This window comes from Trachypithecus francoisi, unplaced genomic scaffold, assembly GCF_009764315.1.
Source record: "Trachypithecus francoisi isolate TF-2019V2 unplaced genomic scaffold, Tfra_2.0 Contig00275_ERROPOS151986+, whole genome shotgun sequence".
In the NCBI taxonomy this organism is placed as follows: domain Eukaryota; kingdom Metazoa; phylum Chordata; class Mammalia; order Primates; family Cercopithecidae; genus Trachypithecus; species Trachypithecus francoisi.
Window position 1 is genome coordinate 24,546 of NW_022680538.1, and position 6,300 is coordinate 30,845.

The 6,300-nt window shown below is 44.1% G+C and overlaps 1 long non-coding RNA gene across 1 annotated transcript; it reads left to right on the forward strand.

Moving 5' to 3' along the window:
* The first annotated feature begins 1,239 nt into the window (after positions 1 to 1,239).
* On the forward strand, positions 1,240 to 5,471 carry LOC117083023. The gene is made up of 3 exons (XR_004436903.1): positions 1,240 to 1,331; positions 3,430 to 3,540; positions 5,367 to 5,471. It is a non-coding gene; the product is annotated as an uncharacterized LOC117083023 (long non-coding RNA).
* Positions 5,472 to 6,300: the final 829 nt, after the last annotated feature.

Consider the following 6,300-nt stretch of genomic DNA (forward strand, 5'->3'; position numbering starts at 1 on the left):
CCATTCAGTATAATGTCGACTGTGTGTTCGTCATAGATAGCTCTTATTATTGTGAGGTAGGTTCCTTTGATGCCTACTTTATTGAGGGTTTCTTTTCTTTAACACAAAGGGATGTTTAATTCTATCAAAAGCTTTCTTTTTTGCATCTATTGAGTTTTGTTTTTAATTATGTTTACGTGGTAAATCACATTTTTTGATTTGCATATGTTGAAACAACCTTGATTCCAGAAATCCACAGGGTGATGATGAACTTTCGGTTGCGCTGCTAGATTAAGTTTGCTAGTATTTTGTCGAGAATTTTGGGTATATATTTATCAGGGATATTGGCCTGTAGGTTTTTTTTTTTTTCTTGTGTCTTTCCTAGGTTTTGATATCAGGTTGACACTGGCTTCACAAAGTAGTTAAGGAGAAGTCCCTGCTTAACTCAGCGGGCCTCAAGAGGTTGTTGGGATTCCCCCGCCTCGCCCCCAGATTCCCCAGAGTTCAGCACAGCCCGTGCCCTGGGTGTCACAAAGACCGATGCGGGTCACTCTCCCCGGGAATGGGCGGGCCTGGGTCCTGTCCACAGGGCCCCTCGCAGGCGCTGATGCAGGATGGATCATCATGCATGAAGTGGGGGCAGCACTGCACCCCAGGGTCCCTGCCTGCCTCCTGGGGAGCCCGGCGACCCTGAAGCAGCTCTGGTGAGGACGCAGTGTCTGGGCCCTAGCGAGGTCCCCGGGCTCCCACAGGACAGATGCGGACAGTGTGGCCGGGGAGGCCCTGCTACCCTCGGGACTGTCCCTCCAGCCCCTAGCTTTCTGTGATTCTCTGGGCCCCCTCTGCAGAGGGGCAGGGGATCCACCCTGGATCCTGAGGTGCCCAGCTTGAGGGACCCCAGAGCTTCAGCCAGGCCGCTTCCTTTGCAGGGTGAAGCTGAGGTTCAGAGGAGGGCAGGGGCAGGTCCCGGGCGCTCCCCAAAGGAGCCTATCTAGGGGCTGGGGTCACAGGGAGCGCTCCTGAGACCTCTTTGGCCCTGGAGCTGGGGAGGATGAGAGACTAGGGGCCTTTCGTCGACCCCTGGGGCTGGGCAGAGGCTCAGCCTGTGCCACAACCCTAAGCTGTGTCTGGCCCGTCTGAGCCGCGGGCCCTTTAAGAGGGGGTGGTGCTTCAACCTGGCGCGAGGGACGCTGCCCGCGTGCACGTGCCCGCGTGCACATGCCGCCCCTACGGAAGCCGAGACTACACTTCCTGTGAGGCCTCAGCGGCAGCGGCGGAGCAGCGTGGTTCGAGAGAGCTTCAGAGAAGCCATGGTGGGTTCGGCGTGACGGTGGAGGAGGCTCCAGGTCTTGGTAAGTGTCACCGGCATGGACCCCACCGGGAACCCTCTGGACCTCCCTGCTCCTTCCCGGTCACTCCCTGCTTTCGGGCCCTGACTTATTCTGGGCATCTGGGCCCAAGTCGTCCGCATGGAGGCGGTTGTGGGGTCCTGGCCTTGGCAGCGTCTGCCCCCCTGCCGCCTCTTGGCCCACAGCCCCGGCGGTGAAGCGCGGGTCCTGGGTTCCTCCAAGCTCCATGGGCTTCTGAGCCGGGGTCTAGGGTTATTTTTGATGCCGCAAGACCTTTAGCAAGAGACCTCGCTAGAGCAGGGGACATGTGTAGTTTCAGTTCTTTGAGGAGTCTCCGGCTATTTAGCTGTTTTCCAGGATGTGTATCCTAATTTTCAGTTCCACCTGCAGTGTATGAGTTCCCCTTTCTCGAAAAGCACACTCGCATTCCTATTTTTTTTCTTTTTGTTTTGTTTTTTGCGAAAGAGTCTTGCTCTTTTGCCCGTGCTGGGGTGCAGTGGCGCGATCTCGGCTCACTGCAACCTTCGCCTCCGGGGTTCAAGCAATTTTCCTGGTTCAGCCTCCAGAGTAGCTGGGCCTCTGGACACCATCCACCACACCCGGCTAATTTTTGTGTTTTTAGTAGAGACGGGGTTTCATGACATTGGTCACTCTGGTCTGAAGCTCCTGACCTCAGGTGATCCACCCGCCTTGGCCTCCCAAAGTGCTGGGATTACAGGCCTGAGCCACCGCTCCCAGCCCCTCCTATGTCTTAAAAATTTTTTAGGAATATTCAGTAAGTGTGAGATTATCTGGGTGTGGTTTTGAATTACAGTTTTTTTTCTAATGCATAATTGTGAGGACCTTATATCGTATCTGCTTTTTTTTTTATGAGTGTACAGAATTGTCCAGATTCTTTGCGAAATATTTGATTGTTGGCGAAATATTTGATTGGATTCTTTTGCTACTTTGTAGTGTTTTTTGTGTACACATCAGATGAAAACTCATGAATTGCAAGATTACCTGAAATTTTTTCCTAATCTATAGGACGCTTTTTTATTTGGAAAGTAGTTTTCTTTGATGTGCAGAAACTTTTCAGGTTGATATCGTCCCATATGTTTATTTTTGTGTTTCATGTATGTAATTTTCGTCGCCCATATAAGAAAATATTGATCAGTGACAAAGCATTTAGTTGTTAGTGAGGTTTTTCTTCAAAGGTATTTGTTTGTTTTCCTCTTTGCAAAGGTGAGCAGACATTCAAGTAACCCAAAATACATGTTCAGCCTGTGTTTTAAAAACCTTTTTATGGTTTTTGGTCTTTTGGCCTTCAATTTGGGGGAGGGGGTTTTGTTTTTCATACGTCGTGTAAAATAAGGGTCCTGTTTCTGGCTTCTGCATCCGGGTATCATTTTTCTCAAAGGTATTCATTGAGCAGACTCTGTTTTCCGCATTGTGGTGTTCTTTATGAAAGTCAGTTGACTATGTCCATATTTGTGTTGATCATGTTTTTGCTCTCCCTGTTTTTGTCCACAGTTCTAGGTATTTTTATTTATGCAAGTACCATATTTCTGCTGCATAACTACAACTTGGCAGTGTAATTTGATATTGAGGATTGTGGGTTCTCACTTTGATTGTATTTCTCAGGGTTCCTTCAGATATCCATTGCCTTTGTGGCTCTCTGTGATTTTTAGCAATATGTATTTATTTCTGTTAACTTTATTTCACAACACAAAGGTCTATAGTTAGGGGTACATTTTGAAACATATAGATGGGGTGATGATCAAATCAGGGTACTTGGGAGCTCTATTCCCTCACACAGGTATTATTTTTGTGTGGAGAGAACATACAAAATTATCCCTTCTTGCTCTTTGGAAAAATATAATATTGTAAACTCCAGTCACTGGGGCTGAGGAGAACATTCAGATGTATTCCTTTACCGTTAAGATAACTTTGTTTCCATAACCAATCCTTCCCCATTCCCGGTCTAGCTCCCAGACTGTGGTAATCAATATTGTGCTTTCTACTGCTTTAAGATAAACATCTTAAGATTTCACGTGAGTGGTATCATGCAGTGTTTGTCTTTCTAGGCCTAACTCATTACATTTAACATAATGTTTTCCAGGTTCATCTGCGTTGCTCTAAATGACACTGTTTCATTGTTTTGATGGCTGAAGAATATTCCCTGGTGTATGTATATGAGAGTTTCCTGATCTCTGTATCTGTGGATGAACAGGTAGGTTGAATGATACCCAGTAGTGGGACTGCTAGATGGTTTGGTGTTTCTTTTTTTCCTATTTTGCAGGACCCCTCAACTGTTTTTTATAGTGTTAATACTAATTTACGTTTCCACAAACAGTTCCCCTTTCTGGAAATTCATACCAGGATTTTTTTTTTTTTTCTTTGAGACAGAGTCTAGCTCTGTCACCCAGGCTGGGGTGGAGTGGCCGATTTCGGCTCAGTGCAAGCTCCACCTCCCGGGTTCATGCCATTTTCCTGCCTCAGCCTCCCAAGTAGCTGGGACTACAGGCACCCGCTACCACACCGGCTAATTTTTGTATTTTTAGTAAAGATGGGGTTTCACTGTGTTAGCCAGGATGGTCTTGATCTCCTGCCCGCGTGATCCACCTGCCTGGGCCTCCCAAAGTGCTGGGATTACAGGCATGAGCCTCTGCCCCTAGCCTATGAATTGTCTTTTTAAATACTTTAATCTTTTTGTAATGTTGATTCTAGTTGGAGTGAGATAAATTCTGGGTGTAATTTTGATGTACATTTTTCTCATGAGTAGTAATGTTAACCCCATTTTTGTAAACATTGGGTCAGTTTCCTGTCTTTGCAGAAATATCTACTCAGATTATTTGCCCAATTTTGATCTGGTTATTTTTCTGTTGTTTTAGTTTTTTTTGCCAGCTGGCAGTGTAACTAGCTTGTAGATTTTCAAAAACAGCCCCTTATCCACTGTATGTTTGCCCAAATTTTTCTTATAATTTTCAGTATGCTTTTTCATTTTGTTCATTGTTTTCTTTGTTGGGCACAAACTCTTCAGTTTGATGTGGTCCCACATGTGTAGAATTTCTTGGTTAGCTGCGCTGTTGGTTACTAATCAGGAAAAAACAAAATTGCTACCAAAGCAGTCCATTGTCAATGATTTTTTTCCTTGTATTTTTGTTACTTTTTGCAAACCATAAGCATACATTCAAGTTGCCCTAAATATACACACACACCAGAGGTTGTCTTTATAGGAGCCTTATGGTTGCAAGTTTTGTGTATAATCTTTAATCGTTTTGAGTTGGTTATTGTGTATCTAGTACCATAAGAGTCCTATATTACATTACACATGGATATCTAGTTTTGGAAACCTTCCCCATTGTGTCATTTTGGTGGTGTTTTGAAAAATGTGTTCACGCTATAGAATTTTGTGTTGATTCTTGAGCATCCTCATTTTTCTCACTGGTCTGTGTTTCTCTGTATATGCCAGTAACATATGGGTTGGTTAACCAGGGATTTTCTAATAATTAGAACTCAGAGAATGTGATACATCCCATATGGTTTGTATTTCTCAGGATAGCTTCGGAAATTCAGCATGTTTCACATTTCCACATACATTGTGGCATTGTTTCTTTCTATTTCTTAAAACACTATTTGCCATATACTAAATGTATATGATCAGAGGGTACAAGGAAGATTTTGATACATGTTTGTGTTGAGTAATGATAAAATCGGGTTATTTAGCATCTCCACCTCATATAGATTTTATTTTTTGAGTGGTAACAATGTTCAGAATCTTTCCTTCTAACTACTTTGAAACATATGATACATTTGTGTTAAGGCTAGTCACCCTGCTGTAGAATAAAAGACCAGATTTGATCACTCTCATCTGGTCGTCTTTGTACCCATCACTGATTCCTTCCCAGACCGCCTCTACCTCCCCTGCAGACTCTGGTAACCCCTATTGAACTTTTTACTTCTAGGATATAAAGTTCTTTTCAGTCTACATCCCTGAGATAACATGGCATCAGTCTTTCTCGACCAGGCTCATTCACTGGACTTGATGTTTTCCAGGTTTCTTCATGTGGCTGCAGATGGCAGGATTTTCCAAAGCTTTGTGGCTGAAACATATTCTGTGGTGTATCTATACAGCAGTTTCCTCATCCCTGCAGCTGCGTATGCACAGGTAGGTTGGTTCTGTACCTTGGCCACAGTTACAAGTGCTTTAGTACCTCTGGGAAGGCAGATAGCTCTCTTCAACCTAGGGATTTCAACTACTTTAAATGTGGAACCACTGGTGGGGCTGCTAGCTGACATGGTAGTTGTACTGTGAATTTGTTCAGGAATCTCTCACTGTTTTTCATAGTGTGTATACTAATTTACATCCCCACCAATAGTGTTTAAGAGGTTACCCTTCTGTAAGTCTATACGGGATGTCACTTTCAAAAAGTCTGTGTTTTGTTTGTTTTGTGTAGTATTCATTCTGAGTGGAATGAGACGGAATCATAGTGTAGTTTTCATGGACTTTTTTTGTGAGGATTAGTGATGTCGATGAAGTTCTTTGAGAAATTCCCACATTGCTGTCCATGGTGTCCAAACTAGTTTTCATTTCCACCAACAGCCGACCAGCATCTCTTTCCTCCTGTGCCTCACTGGCATTCACTCTGGTGGACTGTGTCACAATCGTCATTCTGACCAGTGTGAAATACTATCCCATGGGTCTTTTGCTTTACATTTCTCTGATGATTACTGAGGTAGAGAAATGTTGTCCTGTCTGTTGGTTGCTGTAAACCTTCTTTTGAGATGTTTGTTTTCATGCCCCTTGCCCTTTCTTCATTGAGTTTTTGTTTTGCTGATTTATTTGCTTAAAGTCTTTGAGGTAGATCCTGGATATTAGACTTCATCAGATGCATACGTGGAAACATTTTCTCCCACTGTGTAGGCTGTGCGTTTACTCTGTTGGTAATTTCTTCTGCTGTGCAGCAGCTCTTTTGTACATTAGGCCCCA